We start from the raw sequence: 10,125 nt of genomic DNA, 5'->3' as shown, positions 1-10,125 counted from the left end.
CCAAGAGCCATCAAGACCACTTCTATGATGTTGTGGCAAAGAAGAAGGTGATCCCCTGAGGTCCCTTTCAAGCTAAAAAAAAATGAGTTTCCGGAGATCCGACATGAAATCCGAAGAAGAGGTTGGGAAGTCCTAACCAACCCCATGCAACAAGTCAGAATCTTAATGGTTCAAGAGTTCTATGCCAATGCATGGATCACTAGGAACCCTGATCAAAGTATGAACTCGAGTCCAAAGAATTATCTCACAATGGTTCGGGGGAAATACTTAGATTTTAGTCCGGAAAATGTAAGGTTGGCATTCCACTTGCCCATGATGCAAGGAGATGAACGCCCCTACACTAGAAGGGTCAACTTTAATCAAAGGTTGGACCAAGTCCTAATGGACATATGTGTGGAAGGAGCTCAATGGAAGAGAGACTCCAAAGGCAAGCCAGTTCAATTAAGAAGACTGGACCTCAAGCCTGTGGCTAGAGGATGGTTGGAGTTCATTCAACGCTCCATCATTCCCACTAGCAACCGATCTGAAGTTACTGTGGATCGGGCCATCATGATTCATAGCATCATGATTGGAGAGGAAGTAGAAATTCATGAGGTCATCTCCAATGAAATCTACAAAATAGCCGACAAGCCCTCCACCATGGCACAGCTAGCTTTCCCTCACCTTATTTGCCATCTGTGTTACTCAGCTGGAGTTATCATAGAAGGAGACATCCTCATTGAAGAGGATAAGCCCATCACCAAGAAGAGGATGGAGCAAGCAAGAGAGATCCTTTACGGTTCTCAAGAGATGCATGAGGAAGCTCATCATCAAGAAATCCCTGAGATGCCTCAAGGGATGCACTTTCTTCCCAACAACTATTGGGAACAACTCAACACTTCCTTAGAAGATTTGAGCCACAATGTGGAACAATTAAGGGCGGAATATCATGAGCACTCCATCATTCTCCAAGAGATAAGAGAAGATCAAAGAGCAATGAGGGAGGAGCAACAATGGCAAGGAAGGGACATAGAAGAGCTTAAGAACATCATTGGTCCTTCAAGAAGAAGACGCCACTAAGGTGGATTCATTCCTTGTTCTTATTTCTTTCTGCTTTACGGTTTTTATGTTGTATGCTTATCTATGTTTTGTGTCTCTACTTCATGATCATTAGTATGTAGTAACTATGTCTTAAAGCTATGAATAAATTCCATTAATCATTCACCTCTCTTAAAAGAAAAATGTTTTAATTCAAAAGAACAAGAAATACATGAATTTCGAATTTATCCGTGAATTTAGTTTAATTATATTGATGTGGTGACAATACTTTTGTTTTCTGAATGAATGCTTGAACAGTGCATATGTCTTTTGATCTTGTTGTTTATGAATGTTAAAATTGTTGGCTCTTGAAAGAATGATGAACAAGGAGAAATGTTATTGACAATCTGAAAAATCATGAAATTGATTCTTGAAGCAAGAAAAAGCAGTGAATAGCAAAAGCTTGCGAAAAAAAAAGGTGGCGAAAAAAAAATTAGAAAGAAAAAGAAAGCAGAAAAAGCCAATAGCCCTTAAAACCAAAAGGCAAGGGTAAAAAGGATCCAAGGCTTTGAACATCAATGGATAGGAGGGCCCAAGGAAATAAAATCCAGGCCTAAGCGGCTAAATCAAGCTGTCCCTAACCATGTGCTTGTGGCATGCAGGTCCAAGTGAAAAGCTTGAGACTGAGTGGTTAAAGTCGTGATCCAAAGCAAAAAGAGTGTGCTTAAGAGCTCTGGACACCACTAACTGGGGACTCTAGCAAAGCTGAGTCACAATCTGAAAAGGTTCACCCAGTCATGTGTCTGTGGCATTTGTGTATCCGGTAGTAATACTGGAAAACAAAGTGCTTAGGGCCACAACTAAGACTCATAAGTAGCTGTGTTCAAGAATCAACAGGCTTAACTAGGAAAGTCAATAACACTATCCAAAATTCTAAGTTCCTAGAGAAGCCAATCATTCAGAACTTCAAAGGAAAAAGTGAGATGCCAAAACTGTTCAGAAGCAAAAAGCTACAAGTCCCGCTCATCTAATTATAATTAATATTCATTGATATTTTGGAATTTATAGTATATTTCTCTTCTTTTTATCCTATTTGATTTTCAGTTGCTTGGGGACAAGCAACAATTTAAGTTTGGTGTTGTGATGAGCGGATAATTTATACGCTTTTTGGCATTGTTTTTAGGTAGTTTTTAGTAAGTTCAAGCTACTTTTAGGGATGTTTTCATTAGTTTTTATGTTAAATTCACATTTCTGGATTTTACTATGAGTTTGTGTGTTTTTCTGTGATTTCAGGTAATTTCTGGCTGAAATTGAGGGACTTGAGCAAAACTCTGAAAAAGGCTGACAAAAGGACTGCTGATGCTGTTGGAATCTGACCTCCCAGCACTCGAAATGGATTTTCTGGAGCTACAGAACTCCAAATGGTGCGCTCTTAACGGCGTTGAAAAGTAGACATCCAGAGCGTTCCCGCAATATATAATAGTCCATAATTTATTTGGGAATTGACGATGTAAATTGGCGTTGAACGCCAAGTACATGCTACTGTCTGGAGTTAAATGCCAGAAACACGTCATGATCCGGAGTTGAACGCCCAAAACACGTTATAACCTGGCGTTCAACTCCAAGAGAAGCCTCAGCTCGTGGATAGATCAAGCTCAGCCCAAACATACACCAAGTGGGCCCCGGAAGTGGATTTATGCATCAATTACTTACTCATATAAACCCTAGTAGCTAGTTTAGTATAAATTAGACTTTTTACTAGTGTATTAGTCGTCTTTTGACCACGTTTCATCTTTGGTCTCAGTTTTGTTTTATTCTTCATCTTAGGAGGTCATTGAGCACGTTTTAGGGGGCTGGCCATTCGGCCATGCCTGAACCTTTCACTTATGTATTTTCAATGGTGGAGTTTCTGCACATCATAGATTAAGGGTGTGGAGCTCTGCTGTACCTCAAGTTTCAATACAATTACTATTACTTTCTATTCAATTCTTTTTTATTCTTATTCCAAGATATACGTTGCACAACACTTTGATGAATGTGATGATCCGTGACACTCATCATCATTCTCACCTATGAACGCGCGTGACTGACAACCACTTCCGTTCTACTCTAGGCCGGGCGCATATCTCTTAGATTCCCCAACAGAATCTTCGTGGTATAAGCTAGATAGATGGCGGCATTCATGGGGATTCGGAAAGTCTAACCTTGTCTGTGGTATTCCGAGTAGGATCCTGGGAATCCGGGAAGTCTAACCTTGTCTGTGGTATTCCGAGTAGGATTCCATTTTTGAATGACTGTGACGAGCTTCAAACTCCTGAAGGCTGGGCGTGATGACAAATGAAAAAGAATCAATGGATTCTATTCCAACCTGATTGAGAACCGACAGATGATTAGCCGTGCTGTGTGATGAGCGGATAATTTGTATGCTTTTTGGCATTGTTTTTAGTATGTTTTTGCTAGTTTTAGTTGAGTTTTTATTATATTTTTATTAGTTTTTAGTTAAAATTCACTTTTCTGGACTTCACTATGAGTTTGTGTGTTTTTCTGTGATTTCAGGTATTTTCTGGCTGAAATTGAGGGACCTGAGCAAAAATCTGATTCAGAGACTGAAAAGGACTGCAGATGCTGTTGGATTCTGACCTCCCTGCACTCGAAGTGGATTTTCTGGAGCTACAGAAGCCCAATTGGCGCGCTCTCAACGGCGTTGGAAAGTAGACATCCTGGGCTTTCCAGCAATATATAATAGTCCATACTTTGCCCAAGATTTGATGGCCCAAACCGGCGTTCAAAGTCACCCTCAGAATTCCCAGCGTTAAACGCCCAAACTGGCATAAGAATGGGAGTTAAACGCCCAAACTGGCACTAAAACGGGAGTTAAACGCCAAGAAGAGTCTCTACACGAAAATTACTTCATTGCTCAGCCCAAGCACACACCAAGTGGGCCCGGAAGTGGATTTTTATGTCATTTACTCATTTCTGTACACCCTAGACTACTAGTTTTCTATAAGTAGGACCTTTTACTATTGTATTTTCATCTTGGTTCTTCTGGTTCCCTCTTTGGGGCCGAAACCAATGATCACACTGTTCTTATATTTTCAACGGTGGAGTTTCTACACACCATAGATTAAGGTGTGGAGCTCTGCTGTACCTCGAGTATTAATGCAATTACTATTGTTCTTCCATTCATTCTGCTTGTTCTTTGTCCAAGATATCACTTGTTCTTCAACATGATGAAGGTGATGATTGACGCCCATCACCATTCTCACCCATGAACAAGGTGACTGACAACCATTCTTGTTCTACAAGCATCCGAGGCTTAGTGAATATCTCTTGGATTCTTCGGAGTCTTCGTGGAATAGGCAGGACCTGATGGCGGCATTCAAGAGAATCCGGAAGGTCTAAACCTTGTCTGTGGTATTCTGAGTAGGATTCAATGATTGAATGACTGTGACGTGCTTCAAACCTGTAACCTACTGGGCGTTAGTGACAGACGCAAAAGAGTTATTCTATTCCGGTAGGGGAGGGAACCAAACCGGTGATTGGCAGCACTGTGATAGAGTGTGTGCATTAGCTTTCACTGCGTGGATGGGAGGTAGCTGCTGACAACAGTGAAACCCTACACGAGCTTGCCATGGAAAGGAGTAAGAAGGATTGGATGAAGACAGTAGGAAAGCAGAGAGATGGAAGGGAAGGCATCTTCATATGCTTGTCTGAAGCTCTTACACCAATGATATACATAAGTATCTCTATCTTTATCTTTATGTATTTTCGTTTATCACTATACCCATTTGAGTCTGCCTGACTGAGATTTACAAGATGACCATAGCTTGCTTCATACCACCAATCTCCGTGGGATCGACCCTTACTCACGTAAGGTATTACTTGGACGACCCAGTGCACTTGCTGGTTAGTTGTGCGAAATTGTAGTGATCACAATTTCGTGCACCAAGTTTTTGGCGCCGTTGCCGGGGATTGTTCTTGTGTATGGACAACTGACGGTTCATCTTGTTGCTTAGATTAGGCATTATTTTTCTTCAGAGTTCTTAAGAGTGAATTCTAGTGTTTCAAGGTGATGTTCTTATCATCACCAAAGCTGATTGATCATCATCAATTTAGCTCTGAATGCAATGTCTTGCTGAAGCTTAGCTAGCTATGTCTAATTCCTTTAGACTAAAGCTTTAGACTAACATTGCATGATTCCTGGAATTCTCATTAAGAATTTTGATACCTTTATTTTCCTTTTCTACATAATTTTCGAAAAAATCCAAAAAAAATTACAAAATCATAAAATCCAAAAATATTTCTTGTTTGAGTCTAGTGTCTCATTTTAAGTTTGGTGTCAATTGCATGTTTCTGTTCTTCTTGCATTTTTCGAATTTATGCATGTGTCTTAATTAATCTTCAAGTTGTTCTTGATGATTTCCTTGTTTTGATCTTTGAATTCTATTGACTTGAGTGTTTTGTTGTTTCTCATATGCATTCTCATTTTGTTAGTGTCAATAGTATACAAACTGCTAAGTTTGGTGTCTTGCATGCATTGTTATTTGATTTTAGTTGCATTTTGATTATTCCTCATTATTAAAAATCCAAAAATATTTTTAATTTGTGTCTTTTCAAGTCAATAATACAGAGAATTGAAGATTCAGAACATACTGCAGAGGAATCACACAGAAAAAGCTGGGCATTCAAAAATGCCCAGTGAAGAAGACAGACTGGCGTTTAAACGCCAGCCAGGGTGCCTGGCTGGGCGTTTAACGCCCAAAAGGGTATAGTTTTGGGCGTTAAACGCCAGAATGTGCACCATTCTGGGCGTTTAACGCCAGGATGGCAAAGGGGGAAGATTTTGTTTTCAAAATCAATTTTTTTCAAGTTTTCAAAGTTTTTCAAAATCAAATCTTTTTCAAATCATATCTTTTCAATCAAATGTTTTCAAAATCAATTTATTTCCTTTTTCAAAGATACCTACTAACAATTAATGATTTGATTGAACATTTTTTGCCTTTTCTGTTTAGGAAGGTTTTATGTTTGAATCATATCTTTTCTTGTTAGGCAAGTCATTAATTTTTAAAATCATATCTTTTCAAATTGTTTTCAAATCATATCTTTTAAAATTGTTTTCAAATCATATCTTTTAAAAAAATTGTTTTCAAATCATATCTTCTCAATCACATCTTTTTAAAACCATAACTTTTCAATCAAATCTTTTTAATCACATCTTTTTCAAAATAGTTTTCAATCAAATCTTTTTAACTTCTAATTTCAAAATCTTTTTCAAAAATCACTTGATTTCTTTTCCACTCTTATTTTCGAAAATCAATTAAGTGTTTTTCAAAATGTTTTCAAAATCTTTTACTTAATTTTCGAAAATTACTTTCCTTCTTCTCACATCCTTCTATTTATGGACTAACTCTATTCCTTAATGCAAAATTTGAACTCCACCTTCTTTGATAAGTTTGAATTTTTTACCTCTGTCTTCCATTTTTCTTCCTCTGACACTTCAAGGAATCTCTATACTGTGACATAGAGGATTCCATATTTCCTTGTTCTCTTCTCTTTCATATGAGCAGGAGCAGAGACAAAAGCATTCTTGTTGAAGCTGACCCTGAACCCGAGAGGACCTTAAAGAGAAAGCTAAGAGAAGCCAAAGCATAACTCTCTTTAGAGGACCTGACCGAATTCTTCAAAGAAGAAGAAGACATGGCAGCCGAAAACAACAATAATGCAAACAATGCAAGGAAGGTGCTGGGTGACTTTACTGCACCTACTCCTGATTTTTATGGGAGAAGCATCTCTATCCCTGCCATTGGAGCAAACAACTTTGAGCTTAAGCCTCAATTAGTTTCTCTAATGCAACAGAATTGCAAGTTCCATGGACTTCCAATGGAAGATCCTCATCAGTTCTTAGCTGAATTCTTGCAAATCTGTGACACAGTCAAGACTAATGGGGTTAACCCTGAGGTCTACAGACTGATGCTATTCCCTTTTGCTGTAAGAGACAGAGCTAGAATATGGTTGGATTCTCAACCTAAAGAAAGCCTGGACTCTTGGGAAAAGCTAGTCAGTGCCTTCTTGGCAAAGTTCTTTCCACCACAAAGATGGAGTAAGCTTAGAGTGGAAGTCCAAACCTTCAGACAGAAGGATGGAGAATCCCTCTATGAAGCTTGGGAAAGATACAAACAATTAATCAGAAGATGTCCCTCAGACATGCTTTCTGAATGGAGCATCATAGGTATTTTCTATGATGGTCTCTCTGAACTATCTAAGATGTCCTTGGATAGCTCTGCTGGAGGATCTCTTCATCTGAAGAAGACGCCTGCAGAAGCTCAAGAATTGATTGAAATGGTTGCAAATAACCAATTCATGTACACTTCTGAAAGGAATCCTGTGAACAATGGGACTAGTCAGAAGAAAGGAGTTCTTGAGATTGACACTCTGAATGCCATTTTGGCTCAGAATAAAATATTGACTCAACAAGTCAATTTGATTTCTCAAAGTCTGTCTGGAATGCAAAATGCACCAAGCAGTACTAAGGATGCTTCATCTGAGGAAGAAGCTTATGATCCTGAGAACCCTTCAATGGAAGAGGTGAATTACCTAGGAGAACCCTATGGTAACACCTATAATTCTTCATGGAGAAATCACCCAAATCTCTCATGGAAGAATCAAGAGAGACCTCAACAAGGTTTCAATAATAATAATGGTGGAAGAAACAGGTTTAGCAATAGCAAGCCTTTTCCATCATCTTCTCAGCAACAGACAGAGAGCTCTAAGCAGAATACCTCTGACTTGGCAACCATGGTCTCTGATCTAATCAAAACCACTCAAAGTTTCATGACTGAAACTAGATCCTCCATTAGGAATTTGGAAGGACAGGTGGGTCAGCTGAGCAAGAAAATTACTGAACTTCCCCCAAGCACTCTCCCAAGTAACACTGAAGAAAATCCAAAAGGAGAGTGCAAAGCCATAAATATGGCCGAATTCTGGGAGGAAGAAGAGGCAGTGAACGCCACTGAGGAAGGCCTCACTGGACGTCCACTGGCCTCCAATGAGTTCCCTAATGAGGAACCTTGGGAATCTGAGGCTCATACTGAGACCATAGAGATTCCCTTGGACTTACTACTGCCTTTCATGAGCTCTGATGAGTATTCTTCCTCTGAAGAGGATGAGTATGTCACTGAGGAGCAAGTTGCTAAATACCTTGGAGCAATCATGAAGCTAAATGACAAGTTATTTGGAAATGAGACTTGGGAGGATGAACCCCCTTTGCTCACCAAAGAACTGGATAACTTGTCTAGGCAACAATTGCCTCAAAAGAGGCAGGATCCTGGGAAGTTTTCTATACCTTGTACCATAGGCACCATGACCTTCAAGAAGGCCTTGTGTGACTTAGGGTCAAGTGTGAACCTCATGCCCCTCTCTGTAATGGAGAAATTAGGGATCTTTGAGGTGCAAGCTGCAAAAATCTCACTAGAGATGGCAGACAATTCAAGAAAACAAGCCTATGGACTTGTAGAGGATGTTCTGGTTAAGGTTGAAGACCATTACATTCCTACTGATTTCATAGTCCTAGAGACTGGGAAGTGCATGGATGAATCCATCATCCTTGGCAGACCCTTCCTAGCCACAGCAAAGACTGTGATTGATGTTGATAAAGGAGAGTTGATCATTCAAGTGAATGAAGAATCCTTGGTGTTTAAGGCCCAAGGATATCCCTCTATCATCATGGAGAGGAAGCATGAAGAGCTTCTCTCAAAACAGAGCCAAACAGAGCCCCCACAGTCAAACTCTAAGTTTGGTGTTGGGAGGCCACAACCAAACTCTAAGTTTGGTGTTGAACCCTCACATTCAAACTCTAAGTTTGGTGTTGGGAGGGTCCAACACGGTTCTGAGTATTTCTGAGGCTCCATGGGAGTCCTCTGTCAAGCTAATGACAGTAAAGAAGCGCTTGTTGGGAGGCAACCCAATGTTTTATAATTAATTATTTTCTTTTGTTATTTTACTTTATTTTGTAGGTTGATGATCATGAGAAGTCACAAAATCCATTGAAAAAGCAAAAACAGAATGAAAACAGGAAGAAAAACAGCACACCCTGGAGGAAGAAGCTGCTGGCGTTTAAACGCCAGTAAGCCTAGCAGTTGGGCGTTTAACGCCCAGTCTGGCACCATTCTGGGCGTTTAACGCCAGAAAGGGGCACCAGACTGGCGTTAAACGCCAGAAAAGGGCTAGAACCTGGCGTTAAACGCCAGGAATGGGCATCAGCCCGGCGTTTAACGCCAGAAATGGGTCAAAACGTGATTTTTGATGCCAATTGATGCAGGGATGACTTTTCCTTGACACCACAAGATCTGTGGACCCCACAGGATCCCCAAACAACCCTACCACTCTCTCTTCTTCTTCACCCATTCACCAATCACCTCAACATCTCTTTCTCTTCACCACTCACATCCATCCTTCATAAACCACCACTTCTCCCCATACATGGCCGAACACAAAGCCATCTCCCTCTCCTCCATTTCTTCTTCTTCTACTCTCTTCCCTCTTCTTTTGCTCGAGGACGAGCAAACTTTTTAAGTTTGGTGTGGTAAAAGCATTGCTTTTTGTTTTTCCATAACCATTTATGGCATCCAAAGCCGGTTCAACTGAGAAGGCATGACCTCAAGCCCATCACTAAGAAGAAGATGGAGCAAACAAGAGACCCCTCTCATCATGAGATCCCTGAGATACCTCAAGGGATGCACTTTCCTCTACAAGACTATTGGGAGCAACTAAACACCTCCCTAGGAGAATTGAGTTCCAACATGGGACAACTAAGGGTGGAGCACCAAAAACATGCCATCCTCCTCCATGAAATTAGAGAAGATCAAAGAATCATGAGAGATGAGCAACAAAGACAAGGAAGAGACATTGAGGAGCTCAAGCACTCCATAGGATCTTCAAGAGGAAGAACAAGCCGCCATCACTAAGGTGGACCCGTTCTTTAATCTCCTTGTTCTTTGCTTTTCTGTTTTTCGAAAATTATGCTTTATGTTTATCTATGTTTGTGTCTTATGATCATTAGTGTCTTAGTGTCTATGCCTTAAAGCTATCAATATGAATCCATCACCTTTC

At 40.1% G+C, this 10,125-nt stretch overlaps 1 non-coding gene across 1 annotated transcript; it reads right to left on the bottom strand.

The window, feature by feature from the left end:
- Positions 1 to 7,119: 7,119 nt before the first annotated feature.
- LOC130953124 (small nucleolar RNA R71) lies at positions 7,120 to 7,227 on the bottom strand. The gene has a single exon (XR_009075296.1). It is a non-coding gene; the product is annotated as a small nucleolar RNA R71 (small nucleolar RNA).
- Positions 7,228 to 10,125: the final 2,898 nt, after the last annotated feature.

The sequence above is a fragment of the Arachis stenosperma genome, chromosome 9 (genome assembly GCF_014773155.1).
Source record: "Arachis stenosperma cultivar V10309 chromosome 9, arast.V10309.gnm1.PFL2, whole genome shotgun sequence".
Taxonomy (NCBI): Eukaryota; Viridiplantae; Streptophyta; class Magnoliopsida; order Fabales; family Fabaceae; genus Arachis; species Arachis stenosperma.
The sequence above is the reverse complement of the archived record's forward strand: the minus strand, read 5'-3'. Positions and strand labels throughout refer to the sequence as shown.